Source organism: Cupressus sempervirens, chromosome 7 (assembly GCF_028749045.1).
Source record: "Cupressus sempervirens isolate cs-2001-9-10 chromosome 7, ASM2874904v1, whole genome shotgun sequence".
Taxonomy (NCBI): Eukaryota; Viridiplantae; Streptophyta; class Pinopsida; order Cupressales; family Cupressaceae; genus Cupressus; species Cupressus sempervirens.
In genome coordinates, this window is record NC_143124.1 from 359120212 (window position 1) to 359147657 (window position 27446).

The 27446-nt window shown below is 36.6% G+C and overlaps 1 protein-coding gene across 1 annotated transcript in view; it reads left to right on the plus strand.

The window, feature by feature from the left end:
• The first annotated feature begins 232 nt into the window (after window positions 1–232).
• LOC149546956 (Acyl-CoA N-acyltransferases (NAT) superfamily protein) overlaps window positions 233–27446 on the plus strand; it is a 52436-nt gene continuing 25222 nt past the window's right edge. Inside the window, exon 1 of the mRNA XM_089791449.1 lies at window positions 233–400. The gene's annotated coding sequence lies outside the window, so the exon portion shown is untranslated. The remainder of the gene's footprint in view (window positions 401–27446) is intronic.

Genomic DNA, 27446 nt, shown 5'->3' on the forward strand with positions numbered 1-27446 from the left:
CAAAAATTGTGTTTAATGAGAAATAATGAATGGAGTATAGTTTGGGAGAATGTTTTTCAGTTTTCACGATTTTCATAATAAGATTAATTGCAAATAGTCACATGAAAACTATAATCCCGGCCTTTAGGAGACAAATTAACTAAAGTAATTCTAAGTTTTAAAATAAAGCAGAAATACAAATGAAAGAATTGTAAATTGATTCAATTTATGGACTGAGATCTATGTCCATAATGAAGAGAGAGAGAGTTAAGAGGCAAATACTACAACGATTTGGCATAATTTCCAACTGTATAAGTAATGCTTTCGGGACTCTATTTTTCACAAATTGCATTCTGTGTTCATGCACTCCACTGGATCAGTACGGTGTCGACCCTCATCCATTTCGCTGCGCCATTTTCAAGTATTTTTGTAACCCTAGTATATTTCTATTCATGGAAATTTAGTTTGCTTTTCTACTATTCATTTAGCATTTAGTTTATTCATTGTTTAAACGGTCAGAAATTACAAATTTATTGCCAAGAAAAGCATCGACGATCGTGTGAACAAGATAATGGATTTGTCAAAGGTCGCATTGTTTGAGGAAAGCTAATCCAACCCTGATTGGGCTGATAAACTAAGCAAATTAGAAAATCCCGATTGCGTTTTTGTTAGGATTTATAGAAAAATCAGAGAGAGGACGTGTCGGAGCAGGTTCGATCCGAAATGAGCATTTAAAAAATAAAGAAAATAACAATTCAATTTTTATGCGGGTTTTAATGATTCTCATACGATGGTCTCAGAAGAACATGTTAAAATTTTGAAACTCCTTCGATACAACAGTATGGGGAACATTGCTTAGGGTTTTGTTAGAATTTAAATGTTATTAGCCAATAGGTTTTTTCATAGGATGGCACAGCCCACCAGCTGGCAGCAAGGTTTTTCTTACCGGCCTGTGGTATTTTCCCGACCAAAATGGACATCACAGGAAAACCACATTCGGCAAGTTTATAAACGTCTTGATAGATCTCAAAAGTCTACTGCAACAATTCTGATTCAATCTTCACATCTGCTTGCGTAACCGCCCTGAAAGCTCCGCGTTCTGAAGACTTCTATCTATAGACTGGAATTAACGCATACCCCGCATTAGGTTCATTGAAGGCAACACGAAGGCAAAGAGACGTTTTCTTGCAGGCGTCCAGGCTTTTTTTTTTTTGGCTTCAAGGTATGCACTCGAATGTCTGAGAGTGCAAATGAAGATCGTGAGTGTATTTTGAGTTTTCCTGATAAAATGAACAAACAGATTCACATTTCTAGATGAAATTTTTAGTTCAGCTAATTTTTTCATTGAGAGTTTAAACAAATAACCTTTGCAAGCCTATTCTAATAATGTAATAAGTCATTTGGGCAAGTGCTAGATTGCAGTGGCAGGAGGCCTTATGGACACAGAATATTCAGACCGACTTTGGCTTCAACTTCTTTCTGGAATTGTGATCCATTTTGCATGAAAGGGCTCCCTGTTGCAGCAGGGTTCCCAATTTGGAGATGCAAGGTGTAGTAGTAGCTGAAAGTGTTTTCGTAGCGGAGCTTTGTAATAAAGTTTGGAAGGGAAGGCTATGGTGGAAGAATGGGAGCTCTTACTTGTCTGAAGCTAAACAAGCTTTATAAGCAATAACCAGAACCTACTTTGCCAAAACACCTCTTATGTTGCCTATTTCCAGCTAGTATATATTCCCTGTTCCCCAAGAGCATTTTATATTCAACACTTTAGAAGCACTAACAGGCAAAATTTCATGAATATTCCAAGTGGAGTGGCAGCAAAATGTTTGAATCAGTAGATCAGCAGGTTGCCTCGTCTACTCCATCTTGGGGTGGGGGAAGTGAGGTTTCAAATCCCTCATGGTCTTAATAGACATATGCAAAGCTTACTGTGCCCGAGGTGACCTGGTTGCTTAGTTTCAAGTAGTATTCCAGTCTTTGGGGTTCAGCAGGATATTATCACTTGCATCCATTTCTTGAAGTGACAAATATGAGATTTCATTTGTTCAAACCCCCACAATTGCAATGGAATTGCCTAGAGAAAATTGATCTTTGTTTTGGGGCATCTGCTATTTAGGTTTTGGGTGGATGCACATTTGGTGTATGAGAAAGCCATGTAAGATGGAGGCATAGACAACACATGTGAACTGTTTGAGAAAATGCCACTAACAAATGATGTCTCGTATAATGCTATGGTTGCAGGGTATATACAAAATGGATTTGTAAGTTTTGCTGCTCCTGTCCTTTTGTTTAAGTTCTGATTCTACCCTCCTCTGATATTTTTAGAAATATCGATTCAGTGCTTCAGACCCTCCCCATGGATTTATATATACTTCTTGACCTCTGATGCTTGATCCTTGTTCAAATATTATCTCGTTTGAATTTAATTGTAAAATTTAATCACTTTGATTTTGCTAAATGTGAGGATCTTTAATAGAGATAAACTATTATAGCAGATTTGCACAAATAGAAATTACCTTACTTGATATCTCAGACTGTTGAATGAATGATGCAGATCTTCTTCTTTGAATAGTTGTCTGTGTAGTGTGATCTTCAAACTTGTACACCAATGGAGGATCGGTGATCTTAATTATATTAACCCGCAGAGAGAGAGAGAGAGAGAGAGAGAGAGAGAGAGAGAGAGAGAGAGCAGTTGCTGGGACTTGTATGCCTTGTATTGATATTGTTTTCCAACAACTGGTTGGCACACATATATTCAGATAGAGAGTCATGTCCCCGTAGAGACATGACTCTATGTGGCCAAAGGCCAGGGCATGACTAAAGGCCACATAGGGTCATGCTTCTACGTGGGCATGACTAATCATTAATTTCCCATATTAACAAATGCAACTATTAGTTTCTCACATTAACAAATGCAACAGTTAGCATTAACAAATGTAATCGTTAGTTTCCATGTAACCTGTTTCATTTACTATTGGCGGCAGAGCAAATGAATATAAAGCCCCGATAGTAATAGTCTCTTCAAGACATGAGCTCGATAATGATGAAGTTATCTTGTGAACAAAATGTCTATATATATATAGATATAAATATAGGTATATATATATGTATATATTTTCACCAATAAAAAAGAGAGTTCATATAAATCATGATTTCAAGTATTTAATATTACTTTAACTGATGTTATACATCAACACTCCCTCTTAGCAAGAGAGAAGTAATAGACTCTTTAAGGAGTACCAGAGTATAGAATATGTGTACACAACACATTATTTGACTTTAACACTCTGAAATAGTGACATGTCAAATAATTTTAATCACCATGTTATGAACACTATCATAACATATATTATTCTAACTGTCCGAAACAATATCTAGAGTAATCATAATGCATTCGTTATCAATGACTTCCGGCATATCCAGAACAAAAGTCATAATAACAGGCTATCATTTGCAAGATCGTTACCTTACAAAGATTACCTTCTGAATGTCTCTGAAAGATCGTCATCTTTCATTACATATCTGATGCAACTATTCAACTTAGAAGCATAAACACACATATAAATTGAAACTTAAGTTCAATATTCAAAAATTACAGTTTGATCATATCAAATTTACCTCTGAAATATTCCAATTTAATAGGTTCAGTAAGACTATTTGTTGTTTGCTCCTTAATCTTGATATACCATATCTCTGATTCAAAAACTGAATTTATAGATAACTGATTTATCTGAGTACAACATTGCATATGTCACTTATGCTTTGGAAATGTATCACTCTACCTCTGATTCCTCGCTATGGGATTCTCGTTCCAGTTTATCTCTTTGTTCAATAACTTAAAATGCAAGATTTTTATCCTTTTCATACTTAACTTCTGCTAGGGCTGCTTGAATTTTCTCCCGTTCTGGACAAAAGTTATGAGTGTGACTGAATTTGTCACATTTGAAGCATTGTACTTTGGACCAATCTCTTTTCTTGTATGATTTGTTGAATTTATTGTTGTCTTGATGAATCCCTTTTCTTTTTCCCTTATTATTGGTACTGGCTTGAAGAGCTTGAAATTCTCCCTCTTGATTTGAAATGATTCCTCTCATAATTAATCTTGACTCTTCTTGAGTGCATTCGTTTTTGAGTAGTTCAAACTTAGGAAGATCTGGTTGAGAGCTTAGTCCACAAATAAATGTCTCCCAAGACAGTGGTAGTCCTTTTAGGGCTAAAATGCTAAGTTCTTTGTCATCTACTTCATTTCCAATGGTCGCAAGTTGATCTTTTAATTTTGAGATTCTTAGGAAATAGGACGTAACAGTTTCTCCATTATTCATCTTGAGGTATAGTAGATCTTGCTTCAATGTTAGCAATCTGCTTGTGTAATTAATTTCAAAAGTATTGTTTATAATTGAGAACATCTCAAAAGCAGTTTTAAGACTCGATATAGAAGGAAGAATATGATCCTTCAACTGAGTCTATAATAATTTTCATGGCCTTGTTGTTGTGCCTTTTCTGTGTTGCTTTATTTGGTTCATTTATAGGATTAAATTTGTTTGATTCTATGTACTCTTCTAATTCCATTTCTCTTAGTACTATCATGACTTAAATTTTCCATGATGGAAAGTTTGATGCTCCTTTAACTCTATCCTCTAATCTTACATGATTAACTATTTTGAATTTGAGGATTGTTGGTGTCAATACGTACTTTACTATTTACACTTAATTAAGTTTACTTAAGTTAATGCATTATTTTATTAGTTTTATTTGTGAGACACTTAGGAGTTTGTGCACCTTTTTGAGTTGTCATGTAGACAACACAAGAGTACGGAACTCTATTTTAGCACATGGTGTCTACAACATTGATTTGCGTGTCACACCATTGTAGGCTTATCCTCACATCATTGCACATACTTTCGTGCTTAATGGAGGATAACCCATATTTGGTGGCCATGTGCCTGGTTGTATGACACATCATGGTGCTGATTGCGAAGCATTCTAGATGTATCTCAAAGGCCTTTATATACAGGCACTCCTAGTCTACTCTTATCATGGCATATTGAATATATCGTCATTCTAATCATACTCTCTCTCTTGGTCTCAGTTGTGCTTGTGTTTGAGTTCTTAGTTCTTGGGTGAATTTTGCCCTTAGGCAAATTCTTACAAGGATGAAATTTTATATATTGGTAAATTTGAGATTTTAGTTTTAATTTTGCATAATAGATTTTCCTATCAGGATGACACTGATACCATGTTAAATGTAATGATCTCTGGTAGAGATAAACTATTATAGCAGATTTGCACAAATACAAATTACCTTACTTGATATCTTAGACTGTTGAATGAATGACGCAGATTTTTTCTATGAGTAGTTGTTTGTGTAATGTGATCTTCAAACTTGTACACCAGTGGAGGATCGATGATCTTGATTATATTAACTTGTAGAGAGATAGAGAGAGCAGTCGTTGGGACTTCTATGCCTTGTATTGATATTGTTTTCCAACGACTGCTTGAGACACATATATATATTCATACGGAGAGTCATGTCCCCATCGAGACATGACTCTACGTGGCCAAAGGCAAGGTAGGGTCATGCCTCTATGTGGGCATGACTAATCATCAATTTCCTATATTAACAAATGCAATTGTTAGTTTCTCACATTAACAAATCTAACAGTTAGCATTGACAAATGTAATTGCTAGTTTCCATGTAACTTGTTTCATTTACTATCGGCGGCAAAACAGATGAATATAAAGCCCCGATAGTAATAGTCTCTTCAAGACATGAGCCTGATAATGATGAAGTTATCTTGTTAACAAAATGTGTGTGTGTGTGTGTGTGTATATAGTTTAAAAATATTGCGATATATCGCGAGATATTGTTAGGAAAAATGCCAACCTATATAATTGCCAAATAAATCGCCGACGATATTTTGAAAAAATTGCACCGCATTTGGGATGAAAAAAATCATGGCTTTTATGATTTTTGGGTCAAAAAACTGCTCATTTAGTCAACTTGAAAGACAATAAAGTTTTCTAAAATTTTTTTAGTGTTTTTTCATTTTCCCGCAGGCTGCAACGGCTAACAAAAGTGTTGCAATGGCTGTTGAGGAAAGGTTCGATAATTGAGGACTATTAAGGCAAACATTCAAACCGCTGAGAAATTGTAGAAGCACAAATTTAGACACAGGAACTATTTCGACAATATGCCTGAAAGATGCCATCACATGGAGTTCTGATTGTAAGATACACACAATGGTTTTGCTCTTCAACATGTCACAAAAAACATTTTTGGAAATTTAATGTAAATTTGTCCAAGTATGCCAAATTTTATCCCTAATGAATGACTTGGAAAGTCAACGCATAGTAGTCAAATCTCCTCATACACATCACTATTATGGTCCTGTATACACATCAACATCACTAAATATATTTTTATAGAGCTATAAGTTGTAAATTTATATAAGTTATGAATTGATGATCATGAGTTTATAGATAAGTTTATAATATAAATTTTTAAATTTATTTGAACTGGTTTTGTAAATTTATAATATTGTATAATACAGTTTTATAAGACTATATATTAATACTAAAGTAGTATAATATTGTATATTAATAAATTCACTATAGAGAGTTATAAATTAGCATAAATTAATAACTGTATATCTCATAAATTATAATACTGTAAATTTATTCTTAATGCTAATATGCATATGCATTGTCATAATTCTTTTCTTTACCCTACCAACTCGATTTTGTTACCCCAGCCAACAAACATGCGTGAGCCATTTCACGGATTATATATCCGGATAATTCAAAGTCTTTATAATTGGCTCTGGGTCTTCCAGTCTTCAAACAACGTTGGCGAAGACGTGTAGGTGCACTATTACGCGGTAGAGATTGTAATTTTCTATAAATTTCCAATTTTTCATCCAGTGATGAGACTTCGCTCATCTCTTTTTTCAAAGATTGGCAAAGCAAATTATATTTCCTTTCCAATCTTTGTTTCTTTTTCTCTCTTTGAATGAGACTTTTTCTTGCCATAATGATTCAGCTACTTTATATAAAGAATATAGATCAAATTTGAGATGGAGAAGTATTACGTGGATTACTCCTTTTTATACATAGAGATTGGATTTAAAAATCTAAAAATTGTGTATAAAAAGAATTAACCGAATTTACAGTATTTATAAGTTTTTAGTGTTTATAAATTATAAATTCATTATAGAGAATAAATATATTTAGTCTTCATAATTATTTATAAATATATATCTATAAAAATTATATATTTTCAAATATTCGATAAAAATGCCAATTTATTGTCGATTTTTTCGTCGAGTTTTTGGTGGTTACTGTACAGGGTAAACGGTTTACTAATGCATTCAGATAGTAGACAAGAACATGTAACACAGAGGTATTCATTTTATTATTCGCGTGTATGCAGAAGATACCACAACATTCAATATACTTCCTTCCAATTATTCCAATGATTCTAATGATGATTACAAAATCCATCCTGGAGTTGTGCATATACCTTTCCGAAGGGGTGACTCAACCGTCACGTGCCCATTCAGATACTATTCTACCCGTCGGCTACAATATAGATTTATCGACAACATCATCCCCCCCAAAAGAAAAGTTGTCTTTGGATGACAATTACAAAATTACTGAGACAGATTAACAAAACGAAATACATGAACTGACTAACTATAATAGGATAGATCTTTTTCCTTCATATCACATTCACATTCCTCTCGTCTCTGCACCAAACTAGTCTCCAAAACACATTGCATCTGTAGCCTCTGCTAACACAATACTGTCTCCTTAGCCAATCTAACCTTGATAGCCACTTGTGCTGCCTTTTTTGCTTCCATTCCTTGGTACGTTGAGCCAAGTGTCGCTCTACTGCCTCCAACTAGATGATCAACGCCTCCTAAGCTCTCTATGCATCCACTAAGATAGCCTCACGTCCAACACCTACTCCGAGTGCCTCAAAGCATAGCATCCTTCTCGAAAGGCTTGCTCTAGTGCTCTCTCCCCCTCTGGCAACGGCTTCAGGTCTCATCAACTAGTCACAATTCCCACGACTGATAATTGCAGTCACTGGGGGTCTAGGGGGTAATGACCCCAACGGGGTCGAGGGGCAGCGCCAAGACCAAATTACCACTCTCAAACCCACACAAAAGCCCATTGACCACACCATTTTTGTGATTTTCTTTCGATCCCATACTCTTTCTGCGAACCGCTTGTGTTTTACTACCATTTTGTCTTTCCCTTTTCTTTGGTATCATACGTTACTCATTCTAAACTGTTTTGATTTGTCGTCATTTTTTTTAAAGAATCTCATATCACCCTTCTTCTGCATCTACCGGTGTACTGCAAACTTCTTTTCCTTCTCCAGTTCCTACCATACAGAATGGCTCCCTTTCTTGCATTGAAGATGTTCCCACTTTTCCTTCTACGATGTACGACTTCATTGCTCCTGTTACCGTACGTCTTGGCTATATGGCCTTCCTGCCTTTGCTTGCTTCCTAAAATACCAGGCTGTATGAACCACCGTATGATGCTTATATTCTTCTGTCTAAACCGTACGAAGGATATTTCTTTGCTCTTTTCGTTGCCGTACGGAAATGGCCATACGGTGCACTTGCATTGCTCTCCTGTAAAAGGCCGTTCATTGTTCTTCAACACTGTACGGTGCTTGCTTAGCTGTACGATAGCTTTTCTTCTTAACCGTACGTTAGTCAGTCCCGTACTGTGATTACAACTTGTTTTGCTTGCCGTACTGTGAAATAATTCTCTTACTTTCTTCTCTGCTTTATACCGTACGGTTTTAGATACTACTTTGCATTTGTATGTAATGTGCCTTTTTTAGCATTCATAGCATGATGTTGTTGTTAGCCTATTTCCCCACGGTCCCGTAGAAAAACTAGAACATTAAAGGGACTTAGAGGCCATTGGGCCTAGATAGTTTCGGTTGGAGGTCTTTCTGAGGGGTTTGAGGCAAGTTTGGGCATACTTACTATTTACAGTAAGTCATCTTGGACATGGTCGGACATCCAGTGGCAACGGTATGTCAATGGTAATTGTTTAAAATCGACAAGAAGACTTGTTTATCATTGATAAGATTTGTTATGCATTAATAAAGCTATTTTATAAAGTTAAAATTAAATATTTAACTTTATTAATGCATAGACTATAGTTTGTGGGAAATATTTAAATTAAAAGAGTCCCTTTTATTTTATAACACATTGGAGACATAAGTTACATAAAGGGAGTTATGTTTTATCCCACATTGAGAAATCGAAGGATTGAGCTCTTGTGAGAACACTATAAAAGAAATGGAAGAGCTTTTTTTAAGTATGCTTGGATGAAGATTAAAGTTATGTTGCTGGATATCTGATTATCGGGCTTGGAGGACAGAATCCCTCTTTGCTAGCATTCTCTTCGTTGTTGGAAGACACAGTCAGGACGATCAATGGTGTTTTCACTTCAGGGAACACGCTGGGTTTCATTTGGTGCTTTCACATAAAGAATTTACAAGGGTTTGAAAGTGCAGATCTGAAATTAGTATTTTGCTACAGTACCGCATGAATAGTCTTTGCTACAGTATCACGTGAAAAGTGCTGCTACAGTGCGTGAACAATGTTGGTATCAAGTTTACTTGTTTATCCGGCTGATTAGAAGTTTGGAAGGCTATCACTCCATTCGCAAATCACTACAACATTCAATTCTAGGTTTCTTCTTTCATACTTCCATGTCTATGCATTATAATTGTTGAATACAAGTCTGAATAATTGTCGCAGCCTTTAAGGCAGCTGTAAGTGCACATCTACATTTAAAATCACCCTTTTATCAGCACATTAAAAGAGTTTCTAGATTTTTCATATATCGTTGAATGTGTGCCAAGTGTTTGTCAAAATGTTATGATGTGTATTACGCATTTTGAATGTCACTTCATAGTTGTTCGTAAATCTACTCATTGGAAATCAATTTATTGAGGAAATCAGCTTTATGAGTTTGCATACAAAGTGTTTGACAATATTCCTTATGTTAAATTTCTTCAAGCCAAAGTTCAAATCAGGGGAGGATATTACAGTGGTATCAGAGCTTGTTTATCCTGCCATCCTAGTGGGTACAAACACAATGAACAGGTGGTGATATGACAGATTGGAGTGTTCAACCTTTAACTCATCACTATAATTTAAGAAGAACCAGGGCTCGTCTAAACATAGGACAAGAGGAACAGGGAAATCTAGAGGATCATATTGATACAGGTGAACAGGTTATTGGCAATATGGGAGACAGGAATGCTCGGGATCCTGGAGAGAAAAGATTCTTACAGTTATTAGAGACCTTGGCACAGGGACAACGATTAGCAGAACAGAGGGCACTGGAACAAAATCAGAGAATGGAGATTATGATGCAAATGATGGCTCATCAAATGGGGTTGAATGCTACTAATATGGGTGGAGGAAATAATTAGAATGGTAATAATCAAAATGGTAACAATCAGAATGGGAATAATCAAGATGGGACACATAATGGAGGTGAACAAGTTGGGAACAATTTCGGTCATGCACCCCAGCAAGCTAGGACAGTGAGTTCAAGGCCCATGATTCCCACATTTCCTCCTAGAGCCCCAGAGCAGCCCGTAGCAGAGCCCTAGATCACTGATATACAGGACCAGTTGAGGAGAGATTGGGAAGCTAGAGGTCTAGATTTTACTGCTGCAATTACCTTTAGGGAGTATATGGATGTGCGGATGAAACATATGCCACGTGGACATGGCAGGAACCAGAGCTATGAGCTACGGAAGAAAGTAGGGAAACTTCAGTTACCATATTATGATGGGTCGGGGAAGTCTACAGCAAGAGCTTGGGTTCAAAAGCTTGACACATACTTTCAATTGAACCCTATGCTTGAGGAAGAAGCTATTAAGTATGCAGCAATTCATCTGGATGGGTTAGCACACGAGTGGTGGCATCATGGTATGGTCACTATGGGTCATGCACACATTACCTCATATGTGCAGTTTACGGAGAGACTGATTGAACGTTTTGATAGGAAGGATCCAGAACTCCATTTCAAGGAGTTAGCTCAGCTTAAACAATGGGGATCATTGGAAACATACATTTCAGAATTTTAGAAACTTGCAGTGTTAGTAACAGATGTATCTGAACGGAGGATACTGGTTCTATTTATGGATGGGTTAGCTCTGTTGAGAGGGTGGATTAAAGCTCTCAACTCTCCCACTTTGTAGAAAGCCATTAAGAAAGCTCGTGACATGGATTCCTCTTCAGCTTCTAAAAATAAATTCCAGGCAAAGAGTTTCCCTTCGAGGAAAGATAAGGACAGTAAACCTTTTCATAGAGAGGCTCAACCACCTAAGGAGGAAACTAGGAGGTTGGACAATGAGACACTTAATGATCTCAGGAAGAAGAAGCTTTGTTTTCATTGCAGGGAGCCTTGGGATTTGTCACATAAGTGTCCATTGAAAGAAAAAGCTAAGCAGATGGAGTACTTTTCAGTCGAAGAGTCAGTGGATGGAGATTCAGAGCAGTCATCAGAATTAGATGGAGATGATGATAATTCTTCACATGAGGAAGCATGCAGTGATAGCACGATAGCTCAGTTGTCCAGTATACAGGAGGCCGTCACTTTCAGAGTTAGGGGAACTTTGGATGGACAGAGATTTGTGGCACTCATTGATACAGGGGCAACACATAACTTTATTGATGAGAAGTTTGTGTCACGCAGAGGGCTACATATAGAGGAGCATAGGGGATTTAAGGTGATGGTTGCCGATGGCTTCAAAATCGACTGTACCAAGAAGATCTCCAACTTGCAGCTTCGTTTGGGAGATTATGACATGATAGGAGATTTCTTTCTTGGGATGAACTGGATGAAGTCTCTGGAAGAGTTCACATTTAACCTCCAGAAAATGGAAATGAGGCAAATGGTAAGAAGATAGTGCTCAGAGGTTTGTCAGATGGGAGACTTTGAGTGGTGTCACTCAAGCGGATGCAAAGTTTCTTTAGACATGATCAGGTACAGTGGGTAGCAGAGTTCAGAGCAATGCCTGAGATGACAGAGCAGCATGAACAAAAGTATCCCTAATGTACAGGAACTAATAACCAAACATACTAAGGTGTTTGGTGAGATACCTCCAGGGAGACCCCCAGATAGGGGAATCAAGCATGTTATTGAGTTAGAGGAAGGGGCTAAGCCAGTCATCATCACACCCTACCGCCATCCAAAGAGATATAAGGATGAAATAGAAAAGGCAATCAAGGAGTTGATTGACATGGGGCACATACGGCCAAGCAAGAGTCCTTTCGCTTCTTCAGTAGTATTGGTGAAGAAGAAGGATGGTACAATGAGGATGTGCATTGATTATAGGGAGCTAAACAAGAAGACAATCAAGAACCGATACCCTATCCCGCGCATCGATGAGCTTATTGATGAATTGCACGGTGTATGCTACTTCTCTAAGATTGATTTGAGATCCAGCTACCACCAGATATGGGTTAGAGAGGTGGATGTGGAGAAGACAACTTTTAGATGCCACTACAGACATTTTGAGTTCTTAGTCATGCTCTTTGGGTTGACTAATGCCCCCGCCACTTTCCAGTCCTGTATGAATAGAGTATTCAGGGATCAGTTGAGGAAACTTGTGTTGATTTTTTTTGATGATATACTGATATACAACCGTACTTGGGAGGAACATTTGAATCATATTGATGCAGTTCTTGGGAGGAACATTTGAATCATATTGAGGGAGTCATTATATGCCAAGATGAGTAAATGCGAGTTCGGGATGACAGAGTTGTTCTATCTAGGGCATATTATTAGTGCAGGAAGTGTTCGGGTTGACTCAGACAAGATCAGGGCCATTCTGGATTGGCCACCGCCGAGGAACACTTAACAACTCAAGGGATTTCTTGGGCTTTGCAGGTTCTACCGCAGATTTGTGAAGGGATTTTCACAAATAGCAGCACCACTTACAGATTTGACACGGAGAGACAGTTTCAAGTGGTCAGAGAGGGCTTAGGATTGTTTTGACAGGTTCAAGAAGCTGATGAGTACATGTCCTATTTTAGCCATTCCAGATTTCACCAGGCCTTTTGAGCTGCACTGTGATGCCTCGGGAGAGAGCGTAGGAGCTGTCCTCATACAGGACAAACATCCCATCGCATATGAGAGTAGGAATTTACGAGGTGTTGAGAGAACTTATAGCATCTATGACAAAGAAATGCTAGCAATCATGCACGCGCTAGCTAAGTTCAGGCAATACTTAGCAGGGAGCCGATTCACAGTAAAAACAGATCATAACAGTTTGAAACATTTCCTTGGACAGAAGGATCTTAATGACAGGCAACAGAAATGGGTGAGTAAGTTATAGGCCTATGATTTTGACATAGTCTATGTCAAAGGGAAGAAAAATATTGTCGCAGATGCTTTATCCAGAAGGCCTCATTTGCTTGCTGTTCGGATAGTCATGGATGATTGGAGAGAGTTGATCTTGGCAGAGTATGCCAAGGATAGTTGGGCATCTAGTGTTATTGAAGGAGCTATTCAGGATAGTCGATACACTGTTGTAAATGATTTGATCATTTACAAGGGAAGGATTTATTTTGTACCTGGGTCTGCTATGAAGCAAAAGATCTTGAGAGCATTTCATGATTCACCATTAGCAGGACATCTAGGATTTTTTAAGACATATCGGCAGGTGAGAGAGCGCTTCACTTGGAAGGGGCTTAAATAAGAAGTGCTACAGTTCGTTAGGGAGTGCTCAGTGTGTCAGCAAAACAAACAGGAACATTCCTTTCTAGGCAGTTTACTACGGCCCCTACCTGTACCAGAGAAGAAGTGGGATAGCATTTGCATGGATTTTATCACAGGCCTTCCAAAGGCACAGGGTCGAGATTGTAATTTTGTTGTGGTAGATAGATTGATGAAACTTGCACATTTCTTTGCGATTTCGTCCACATATTCAGCAGAGCTATTCTTTCGAGAGGTATTTAGATTACATGGGATGCCACGGAGCATAGTCAACGACAGGGATAGTAGGTTTATGAGCCACTTTTGGTAGGAGTTGTTCAGGTTGTGTGGAACAGAGCTAACTCCGAGTACCAGTTACCACACCCAAACTGATGGGTAGACAAAGATAGTGAATAAATGGGTTGAGGGGTACCTTCGAAACTACATTGCAGGAGAACAGAAGGCTTGGGTGAAGTGGCTACATCTAGAGGAGTAATGCTATAATACCTCTTTCCATATGTCTATTCAAATGTCCCCTTTTATGGCACTGTACGAGTATGATGCTCCTAATTTTCTTGATTTGTTATTTGGGGACAATAGGGTGCCTAAGGCCAAGGATATTTTGCAGGAGTGTCAGGACATTATGCGATCCTTGAAGGAAAATTTGCAAAAGGCACAAAATCAGCAGAAGCAATATGCTGATCAACACAGGGTTGAGAGGTCGTTCAAAGTAGGAGACATGGTGTACCTCATGTTACAGCTGTATAGACAGTCCTCTCTCAAGAAGAGTGGAGCAGAGAAATTGAAACCACGCTATTATGGACCATTCAAAGTAATCAGGAGAGTGGGCGAAGTAGCTTATGAGTTGGAGTTGCTTGCAGACAGTAAAGTGCATAATGTGTTCTAGTGTCACGCCTTAAGAAGGCATTGGGCCACAATGTGGTGCCTTCAGTAGTATTGCCACCTCTTGATGATGAGGGAAAGCTTATCTTGGTTCCCGAGGCTATACTTGACTCCAGGGAGAGGGTGCTTCGTAGGCGGATCATCAAGGAGTACTTGGTCAAGTGGAGCAATCTACCAGTGGAGGATGCTACTTGGGAAAATGAGCAGATATTACAGCATCCAGAGTTGAAATTGCTTGAGGACAAGCAATTTTGGGAAGGGCGGACTATAATGTCCCCTTTTTAGCATTTATAGCATGATGTTGTCGTTAGCCTATTTCCCCACGGTCCTGTAGGCTAACCAGGACATTAAAGGGACTTAAAGGCCATTTGGTCTAGATAGTTTCAGTTGCAGGTCTTTTTGAGGGGTTTGAGGCAAGTTTGGGCTACTTACTATTTATAGTAAATCATCTTGGACATGGTCGGACATCCAGTGGCAGCGATATGTCGATGGTAATTGTTTAAAATCGACAAGAAGACTTGTTTATCATTGATAAGATTTGTTATGCATTAATAAAGCTATTTTATAAAGTTAAAATTAAATATTTAACTTTATTAATGCATAGAGTATAGTTTGTGGGAAATATTTAAATTAAAAGAGTTCCCTTTATTTTATAACACATTGGAGACATAAATTACATAAAGGGAGTAATGTTTTATCCCACATTGAGAAATCGAAGGATTGAGCTCTTGTGAGAATACTATAAAAGAAATGGAAGAGCTTCTTTTAAGTATGTTTGGATGAAGATTAAAGTTATGTTGCTGGATATTTGATTATCGGGCTTGGAGGACGGAATCCCTCTTTGCTAGCATTCTCTTCGCTGTTGGAAGACACAGTCAGGAGGATCAATGGTGTTTTCACTTCAGGGAACACGCTAGGTTTCATTTGGTGCTTTCGCATAAAGAATTTACAAGGGTTTGAAAGTGCAGATCTGAAGTTAATATTTTGCTACAGTACCGCATGAATAGTCTTTGCTACAGTATTGCGTGAATAGTGCTGCTACAGTGCGTGAACAATGTTGGTATCAAGTTTACTTGTTTATCCGGCTGATTAGAAGTTTGGAAGGCTGTCACTCCATTCGCAAATCACTACAACATTCAATTCCAGGTTTATTCTTTCATACTTCCATGTCTATTCATTATAATTGTTGAATACAAGTCTGAATAGTTGTCGCAGCCTTTAAGGCAGCTGTAAGTGCACATCTACATTTAAAATCACCCTTTTATTAGCACATTAAAAGAGTTTCTAAATTTTTCATATATCGTTGAATGTGTGCCAAGTGTTTGTCAAAATGTTATGATGTGTATTACGCATTTTGAATGTCACTTCATAGTTGTTCGTAAATCTACTCATTGGAAATCAATTTATTGAGGAAATCAGCTTTGAGTTTGCATACAAAGTGTTTGACAATATTCCTTAAGTTAAATTTCTTCAAACCAAAGTTCAAATTAGGGGAGCATATTACATTGTACTTACTCCTTATGAATTTCGTATGGGCCGTATGATGTGCCATGTACAATATCTTCTCTTGTCTGGCCGTACGGTGGATCACCTGTGATTTCCTGTTGTCTTTTGCCTGATCGTATGGTGTCCTTCCTAGGTCGTACAGTGTTTTGTTCTTCTTTACTGCCTTCCTTTCTTGCTTACACTTCTGATAGGCCGTATGACCTTCTTTTATGGTGAACGTACTCCCTTATACTCTCCTCTACACGTGCTCGTACGACCAGAATTCCTTTTGACACTTATCCGTGCAATGTACTTGCTTTTCTCTCCTAAAAGGCCGTACTATTTTAAATGCAGCTATTTTTAATATTGTATTCCAGTTATCTCCCACCAGTATGTTCTTTGGTTCAATATCATCTCCCAAGTTCATGGTTTGTACAATGGCCTCTTCATATTTTATCGGCTTTTCTTCATTGAATGTATGGGCCGGTGTTTCATCCACTTGCGCTTCTTCCTCCTCTAGTTCACTATACTCGTTCGGGAACTCGTTTCTTCCTCCTTTAGTTCACTATACTCCTTCGAGAACTCGTTTCTTCCTTTTTTTCCCTCAACACCCAACATGTTGCAACTCAGAAAGAGTTCATAATCTTCCATCTGCCAGTGAAATAGTCCATTCACTGAATCTAGATCATCGTCGTTTGATCTACCTTCCAATTGTAGGACTCCTTCCTCATCTGGTTCCATCTGCTTCTTCCCTTCGTCCTCTTCTTCTGAATTGGACGATCCAGCTTCTTCTCCCACCATTTGTGTATGCAAGTCAATTATGAATCTTCTGCATCTGCACTCCATAGATAGGGTGTTTCGTTTCCATTCATGTTTTACCTTTTCTTGCACTAACCATCCCTGTCCAAGGATAGCGTCGTACCCTCTTCTCTTCAGTGGGATGACCACAAAATTTAGTAAAAATGGTTGCATCCCAATCGTTACCGGCTGTGCCATCAAAGTTCCCAACGGTTTTATCCCATGCTGATTTGCCGTGAGTAACTGGAAAGTAGGTGGCCACAGTGTGGGTTGTCCTAGCTTTTTCCAAATGTCTTCCGGTAGCACATTCACACCCAATCCTCCGTCTATAATTGTATCTATCAGCACAGTACCCAAAATGCCCATCTCCACTACTGCTGGATGTCTTCCTGTCATAAGTGTCAGTAGAATCGGGTCTGCTGCCGTTTTTTCATTACTATCCCTTGTTTCCTCCGTCACTCTCGGGGACAGTGTTATATTCATAATAGCCGTACGCAATTGTGGCATCATGAGAAGGTCATTTAGTTTAATAGGAACTTCTGTTTGCATTATCTGCCTCATCATGTTTTGTTCTGCCAAGTTCCTTTTCGAAGTTTCGACAGTGTCTTTTACTTGTGATTTCCCTGTTTTCATTTGCCTTTCTAGCTCTGTTCGTGCTTTTTGTAGCCTCTCCTTCTCTTCTTCTGCATCAGGGTATTTCGCTTTCTGTGCTTGCTCCCGTGTGATTGCCAGTACCTTCTCATCACATGTTTCAATGCTTAATAGATTTACCCCTTCTTTTGGACATTTTGAATCTTTGTGGTCCCCTGGACCACACCATCTGCATAGTAGCTGCGACATCTCCTTTGTAGTATAGTCTCTAGCGAAGTGGCCCCAAAGATTGCATGCACGACACTGTATCCCCGGTAATGACGCCAAATGTTTACCATACAGGGTAAACGGTTTACTAATGCATTCAGATAGTAGACAAGAACATGTAACACAAAGGTATTCCTTTTATTATTCGCATGTATGCAAAAGATACTACAATATTCGATATACTTCCTTTCAATGATTCCAATGATTCCAATGATGATTTCAAAATCCATCCCGGAGGTGTACATATACCTTTCCGAAGGGGTGACTCAACCATCACGCACCCATTCGGATACTATTCTACCTGTCGGCTACAATATAGATTTTATCGACAACGTTTGGCAATTTCGAGTTTTTCAAAAAAATTGAGCTAGCCAAGATATGTCGAAACTGAGTTTTTCAACTATGTATATATGTATATATTTTCACCAGTAAAAAAACAAAGTTCATATAAATCATGATGTCAAGTATTTAATATTACTTCAATTGATGCTATACATCAACAGATTCTTAGAATCTATTTACTTTGATTGTTATTTATATTTTGAATTTTTAATGTATTTCTAGTCAAAAGATATTAGTCCTATCATTAACATTTCTCACATTTTTCAAAATCAAAAGTATAAACTAATATGAAATTGCAAATTAATGATTAGTTTTATATTAATAAATAGTTAATACAATTTAATGATATTAGCATAAATAATATTTAGGTATTTAAAGAATAAAACATAATTTCTGGCTAGTTGTTTTGTTGTATTCATTAGAAAATATATAGTTGAATTTTAAAATATCCAAATTGGCAAATACACAAGAATTACACATTCAAAGGCTTTTGCATAATAACACACCATGGCAAATGATGTCGCCAAGACAACTTGCAGGATAACCATTGGAAAAATCTACCACCATAGGATTGGTCTTTCGAGAAGAGAGGTTGAGTGTGTTTGGGAATTCACCGCCATAATTGATTATATAAAGGATTGGTGTTGTCATAAGATCACAAGATCACTTTTGTTTCAAAGGCTCCATGCCTGCTTTGAGTGTCCTCAAACAGATTTTCCAATAACCCCAATGCCTGCATAATTGTTTAGCATTGTCAATGTTGATATATGTCTTTTCCTCCCCCATGTCTGAAATCATAAGTGAACAAGAGCTTTGGTTGAGCTCGAGTCCTTGCCTTATGTAATGGTTAGAAAGTAGATAAAATAGATGGAGGTTCTTTGGTGCTTATGACCATTTTGTCAAATGTATAATGGGTGTAGCTGAATAGTTGTAGTGGCTTAGTGTCAATATGTTCAGATCTTTGGCAGGCATGAATTCCCTAAAAATTGTAAATCTTTACTTCTACTTGATAAAATATAAAAATTACCTAGAAAAAAATAGAAAAAAAATAGATAGAGGTTTTATTTGTAAAATACATTTAAAAATTACAAACTAATCAATTTTAAATATTTGATCTTCTTTATGTTGTCTTATTGTATTAAAAAATATTATTAAAATATTCAATACTTTTAAAATATCATTACAAATCATATTTACATTATATACAATAAAATAATTTATTTATATATTACATGTGATATGATATAATAATCATTTTATATATAAAAATAAGTTATTAACCATTAATATGTTATATTGCATATCTTAAGTTTTGTATTGATTAATTTATTATAAACTTTAAAAATATTAAAAAGAAAAAAATAAATTGAAAAATATAAATTGGTGACAAGTACAATTGATTTGGAATTAATGTTGATAATTAATATTGATTAGACATTTATTTGTGAGGTGGAAGACAAAATGATTATTTTTTTCATTAATTGATGTTAGAAAAATATTTGAATTTTTGTTGGAGAAAATTGAATATTACCCCTACAAAAATACAGATCAGCCAATCACAAATAAGGAATTAATGTTTAAAAATTCATTTAAAAATAAATCATTGTAAACTTTAGCAATATGTAGACTTTGCTCATAAAATTTAATTGGTGACCACAACCAAAAACATTAGTACCCTGCCTATAGATAGGCAGGGACTAACAATATACACACACAAATTGTACACGACTTGTACCGAAATTTTACTTCACAATCACAGATGTAAAATAGTCAATAGCTTATTTCTATTTCTAAGATTTTGTATTTGTTAGTAGTAAACTAATATATATATATACACACACATACATATACATATACATGACTATATGCATATACTTAAATGAATACACATTCACAACAATCCTGCTAGACAATTTACAAATGTATGTAATTATACTTTTCTTTACTTCACAATTGTATATTCTTATTGTATAATTGTTTACTTTTCTACAGTTGTATGCTGTCACATAATTGCTCAATGATGGAAAGGGTAATTTGTATATTGTCATTCAACAGGGACACATTTTCATTCCATACTTGTAGTTAGTCCATAGTTTTCATTCCCCCTATCAATAGTGAATCATTTGATAGGTATTGTCCATGTTTTTTTTAGATTCATTTAATTAATGGTCCTTTCATGAGAATGAGACTTGAGCTGTGGATGTGAGTTTTGGAAGGCTTATTTGAGAATTAATTTGCATTTTTTGCTTCTCCTTTGTCTCCATATCCATATGAGTTTATTGTGAGGACAACTCTAAAGAGTGGAAGAGATGTTATTGGGCATATATGCTAGTTCTAGGAATGGATGTTGTTTGGTTTGATCATCCTTGAGTTTCAGTTTTATTGATTTATTATATGTTTGACCTTTGGGTTGAATAGTTGGATGTTGGAGGAGGCTTTTTTATTTGGGATTTGTGAAGGAGATCTATCTTGTTACAACTTAAGCACATTAGTGTTGATAGGATATGCTACATGGTTTTGGTTTGCAAGTTTTCTCTTTTGGTGGCTAGAGCTAGACGTTCATTTTCATGATGTGGAGAAAATGGAGAGCTGTACAAACTAGTGGTGAGAGCTATTTTTCAGCGATTTAATTTTTAGGTTTGTAGAAGATGATATTAATGTCATTCACCGCACTTTTCTGGTGAATGTTATTGGTAGGCTTTTGGATGCTTGATTAGTTTCAAATTTGACATTACCAATATAGTGGTAGTTTCAAAACATATGCACCTTTTGTTAGATGTTGTTATTATACCATAGTATTGAAGGTCTTTATAACTTTTTAGTGCAAGACAGTTCATCGTTTCTTTAAGCCTATTAGGCCTTAAGCCTTTTTTATGAGGTGTGAATCTTTAAGAGATTGGCCTAGAATTCAAGCTCACCCAACTTTGACATATTTTTATGATGTAAATTCTTATTAGCATTTAGAAATATTTTCTTTTTCCTATTTTATCTAGGTTTTATTGGTATAAACTCATCAGTTTATATGAAGGCAATGGTTTGTTCCAATAAAGTTGTACTTGAAGTGGCTGATTTGTAGGTGCTTTTGGATTTTTGTAGTAGTGCTCAAATTAGGTTAGGAAAGTGTTCTCGATTCTGCCCTCTAGTAGGGGTAGATTCCCTCCTCATGGACATGGATGTCAATATAGTTAGAATGTCCATGCTGAACATGAGTCTTAATTGTATGCTTGCTAGCTCTCTTGAGGAAGGAGCAAGGATAAAACTCCTCATAGTTGCTCTTAAATATATCCCTTCATTGGCCTCTTCTAAGCCTTATGACCCAGGAAATTCTAGAAAATGTCATCATCTTCTTTGAGTATTTTTCCTACTTGGGACACTCAAGCCCTATTGAAGAAGTTATTGCTTGGGAGTCTGCTCTTGAAAACCTATACTTTATTGATGTTTGGAGAAAGCTAATGTATTCCACATATATGATATTTAGGGAAGAAAACCGACTTAGAGACCGGTTAAAGTCTCAAGGAGTGGATTGTCTCCTTGCAGCACCTCACATTGCTAGCTAGCATTAATAGGGAGATCGAACGTAGTGGAGAGTTTGTTTAGTTACTTCAAGGCAGTTAAATGGAAGTGTTAAGTGTAGATGTTTTAATGTGACTTGATTAACGAAATGTAAATCAAATGCTTATAACTAATGTAAATAGACGACTAAAAATATTCTGATTACGAGAAACGAAAGAGCTAAGTATAAGAAACAAATGTTGAGCTTCACAAGCTCACTGTCTTGGACAACAATGTGAGTCTAGGACTACCACACAGATTTCGGACCCCAGCATGACTTGCGTGAGGAAAGGATGTCAGTTTTTTGACATGCGAAATGAAGCAAGTGAAGTACAAGGTGGCAGAAATCCTTAATCTTGAGGAATTTGGCCCAGCAAGTTCCCCCAAGTTAGAATTTCCATCTCATCAGTTAGGACCAAAATTGAACTGATGCTGATGAACAAGGGTGATGAAGTGAAAATGAGAGAATGTTTTGAGATGTAGCAAGTTTGGGGAATTTTAAGACATGAGGTAAATGCTAGTGTGGTGAAGGTGGCCAAATTCTGCAAACTTGAGGAATTCTGCCCATGGAATCCTCATATGTGAGAGTTTCTGCCCTCCATGTGGCACCATAGTTGATTTATAGGGACAAATAAGGGGAGGGCTGCAAGATAAAAATGAAGGGAAATGGTGAGTAGATGGTGCAAGTTCTTGGCAAAAAAATGTTAAAGAGGAAAGCCAAGGAGGTTGTGGAAATCATCTGATCAGAGGATTTCTGCCACCAAAATGCTCTGATTCTGAAATTCTTCCCCCTTTACTCCTCTCAAATGCAAATTTCTTTCTCCTCTACATTCAATCCAAATCCGACACAAGGCAACAAAAAGGCTATGAAGCACAAATGAAAAGAAAAATAAATGATGTCAAGGAATGATTTTCCAAGTTGCAATCACTCAACATGGTTTGGTGGAAATCCTCAAACTCCAGGATTTCCGTCACATTAATCCTCACAATTTGAAATCTCTACCTCTTCAACAAGCCAGGCTTTTCTTCAGAAAATTGAGATGGGGTATAGGCAGGTCTAGCCTAGAAAGTCTAAGAGTTTGGGTCTTTAAAAGTCACAAGAGAGATGCCAATTTGATCCTGGTTGAATTCCTCAAAATTCCAGGATTTTGGCCCAAGATTTCAATTCTTCAGCACCAAATCTGCTCAAGGTTGGCCAATTTCGAGTTTAAAATGCAAAAGGTACAAGGTCAACCCATAGAGAATTTAAAGTTTTAAACTATTTAATTTTCATTGTTTAAAGGCCAGGTTGGTGCTCTTTTGGGGACGTGCCTTTTGGCCCTCAAAGTTGCCCACCCCCATTTCAACATCATTTCAAATCAAATTTAGTTCTCCTTTTAGGAGCAACGAAATGAGTGCAGGCTGGCAGCCAATCCCCCTATATAAACAGCTTATTTTGTTCTATGATAGGCAGTGAATTGCATTTTGGACCAGCAAATTTAATCTTGTAGTTGTAACTTAATTCTGGGCCACTGAATTCCTAAAATATGAGATGGCGGAAGGGACTAATGAGGTAAGATCTTGGCACAGTGATACAGTTCAAACCATAGAAAGTTCAGAATTGGGATAAATTAATTTCAGAATTGTAGTTAGATCAAGATTTGGGAAATTTTGGAAGGAAAGCGGGGTCTGGTCTTGATTTGGAAGGGTTTCATAGGGGCCATTGGAAAGTAAAATCTCCAAGAAGCTTTACTTCTTAAGCTTCCGAGTTTCCTTTCATTCTGTTTATTTGTCCAACTCTTCACAAACTTAATGCCTTCTCCACATTGATTTTTGTAGGGTGAACTAAAAGGAGGATAATAGCAAGGTAGTGATTAATAACTTCAAGGAAATCCAAGTGAGAAGGAAACGATCAACTTGCGAGTCTAGATCAGGATCAAGGTGGATTTCAGCTACATGAAGATTTCAAGAAGTTCAATCAAGTTTAAAATTTCAAAATGCAAATTCAAGTTTGAAATAAAGATTTGAAGGTTTAACTTTGCAAATTCAAATCAATGCCATAAGAAAAACTGGAGGATGGAGGGAATTCAAGGGATGCAGTTTGGAAACAAGAGCTATCTTAGTAATCTACAAAAAACTAATAGTTTCGGAAGAGTTGATAAAAAACAGAGGGATTGAGGATCAAGATTTTCTTCATCAAGAGATACTCTCTAATAATCGAGCAAAATAATAGTTATAGTTTATATAGACATCTTTTTGAGCCAGGATTCAAAGCACAAGTTCTTAATGAATTTACAAGATAAGGGTGATAAGGTGGCATCGAGTTGTCTCCTCCAATAAAAAGGTTCCAAATTCAAGCGCATTTAATCATGGCATGCTAAGTGTCCAAATTTCTCGTTGGTTTGAAAAATGTGTAATTTTCTTATTGGCCTATGATGTGGTGTTGTCATGTAATTGGTTGTAAATTTGGCTATCCTAATTAGGGGTTGTAAGGTTAAATTCAGGCACTTGATCTTGGCGCTCTAATGTAATTGAACAACTATAAAAGGCCAAGGCCTTCTTATTTGTGATTCATTAGCGTAGAGATTGGAGGCAATAGAAAGCTAGGAGATTAAACTAGGCTAGCTAAGGGAGAGACTTGACTAAATTGTTGCTATAATGCTTCTCAGAGTAATTCACAATTCATTGTTAGTTCTTCACGGTGAATTACTTGATACTTCTTTGGAGTGTTGCATGGTTTCCTCAATCTTTCATTGGATTAGATTTCATTTCACATTAATGTAGTTTAGTTATGTCTGTAATATCCCTTTCAGGATATTTTACCAAAAACCGTGATAAAAAGTGCAGATTCAAATCCAGACAGTAAACCAATACTTTTCTTTGGAGTGTTGCATGGTTTCCTCAATCTTTCATTGGATTAGATTTCATTTCACATTAATGTAGTTTAGTTATGTCTGTAATATCCCTTTCAGGATATTTTACCAAAAACCGTGATAAAAAGTGCAGATTCAAATCTAGACAGTAAACCAATACTTACTCTAAATTCCAGAACATTAATCATTCATAACCAGCAAATAAACATAGGAGAAACTCCAAAAAAGAAATATATTTATTTCCTCCAATAATCAGAAGTACATATTAAAACCAGGAGTTAAATAACTCAAAATGCGCTATTGTATTATACATCAGCAATAAAATAACGTGCAACAACTCAAGTAATCCAACTTATAAATAGAAAATGACAGTCAGATTTGAAATATAAATGAAACCTGTAAGAAGGCTAGGTTTGTGTCCAACCTTCAAACCCTTCTTCAAGGGTTTGCGTCCTAGAAGAAGTAATCAGCAACTGTTTCCAGCTCCTAGATTAATATTTGCTTGGATATTATATTCTTCATATATCCTCACGTGGGGAGCTTGTTGTCCCTTTATAACTTTTCCCAAAGTGATGCACGCTCTTTTAAGCAATGTGGGATAAAGCACATTTTTCGTCCTTTAGTCACTTAAGTGAACATAGTAACTTTTAAAATAAAGTGACAAATTAAATGACTTTAATAGTCACTTAGTTAGGAAACCATATAATTGAGGTACTGAAAATACTGTGCTCTATTTACTTACTAAAAATAGTAAGTATCCGGACAATTTGCCAAAACTGCTCCGATGGGTCTGAAACTGGAAATGCCTAGGCCAAACCTCGAATTGAACTTTGAAAAGAACCTTTCTGTCCCTGAAACCTAGGCGAAGCGAGCCAGCACACAGACTTATAATGTCCCAGAAAAAAGGGACATTACAATGTCCCTTTCTAGAATGATTAGAAATCTAGAACACTTGTCTCGAAATCTTCATTTTTACTATGAATTTCTATTTAGAAGCTTTATATAATACGGGGCAGAGACTGTATCTTTTAAGGACACTATGTATATATTAGACTCTTCGAGGTACAATAGCCTCTTACAATACAATTATCATTGCAATTCTCGAATGAGTCCAAATGATATACATTCTATGATTTGACAATTTATTCAGGCTTAGTATGCCAAGATTTCTTTATCAAACCTGATAAGTTTGAGGTTCAATGAACTTGATACTTAATGGCTTCTTTAAGTCCAACTGAAAAGAAAGGAAGTCCCTCACGTATGGAATATATATATCGAACTAATCTGCACCACTCTTGTAAATGCTTAATCAGTCGTGATAATATATGTGCACTATCTGTATCCTTAATTCCTGTCCGCTGATTTAGTTGCTGGCTTTGGATAAATATTGACTTGTTGCTATTTACCCTTAATCTCAGACATCTTCTTCCCTTATTAGCCTGGTCTCTTCTCTGATGACTATGATTGATGACTGTATGCTGACTGTGAATCTTTCTATATATGCTTTGTCTATTTTCCCGCTTAGAATATGTGGAGAGGGCATACAATGTCCGATATTGGCTGCCTGTGCATTTTCTGTGTTTATTCTCTGACCGCAGTTAGCTCATATTTCGCAATATATTTCTGGTGCAAACAGATGCTTCAATATGGTTTGTGATTCTTGCTGGTTGCAGCTACCATAGGTGTAATATCCTGTAGGTGGCAACTTCCTTGCAGATATCCTCCTCTATCCTATTTGTTTCTCCTTTCCGTAAAAAACTGATAACCTTCTCCATTTCCCTTTGCTTGACAGATTGCAAACACTATCTTATACATTGCGTTTGGAATCGAAGGCTTCATTTCAAAGGTGTTTCTTTTTATTGCCACCCTTCCTTGGTTGAATCACATCTCTTTATACATATGATTGCACCCTCTAAATAAACTTCATTATTGTTGGTTGTCATTAATGATGGTAATGACTACTAATTGATTCTCCACCTGTCTGATATTCTTTCTTGACCAGTAACCCTTAATGGTTTAGTCACTGCCATTTGAAGGCTCCAGATTTGTTGTCTCCATGTGACGTGGACCATAATCCTGTCATCTTAAATTGTAGTTTCCTTAATCCTCGCCAAATCAGCAGTGAGATTGTAATTTTATTTGATAATTCCTTAAGTTGTATCTGCGTTTACTCCAATTTCCATGTGTTCATATGGAACAAAGGCACCAGATGTATACTGAATTATTATCTATTATTGCTGCAGGATTATCATCATTGGACATGTGGGAAACGGGAGTCCATGACCAGTGCAGATTTTTTTAATCAAATATATTCAAGGCCTGGAGTATATATTATATTATATTTATTAGTGTTTTAAATTGAATGATAAATTATAATATAATTTATTCATTCATTATTATTATAATTTTATTATAACTTAATACTAAATTCTACTAGAGGAAAGTAGGGGACATGACAGTCCGCCCTTCTTCAAATTGCTTGTCCTCAAGCAATTAGATCCTTGGTTTAGCTCTGATCTAGAAATGAAATTTCCAATTTGAGATTAGAATTGTAATATTTTTACAAATACAAGTGTAATGAGAATGAGGGCATAAAATTTAAAATACTAAAAATAATTCAAAAGATGAAAACTTATCTTGATGTATTGTAGTATTTGTCCACTGATAAATGTTTCTTTATTCCTGTATGAATAAGCCCCTTGAGATAGAGAATCTCTTCCTCACCTTCTTTCTCGGTAGTAAAACATTCAATAAGAAATAATGCCTTTGGTCCAGTCCTGGCACTTCCATAAAACTTCCTCAATCTCAACATTCACTAAGAATGTTCATGATGCTCGATACTCCTTAAGAATGTCCCTGTCTTTGACATTCATTGAGAATGTTCCTGATTCTTGGTCCTCACTAAGAAACAATCACTAGGTTATACAAAAA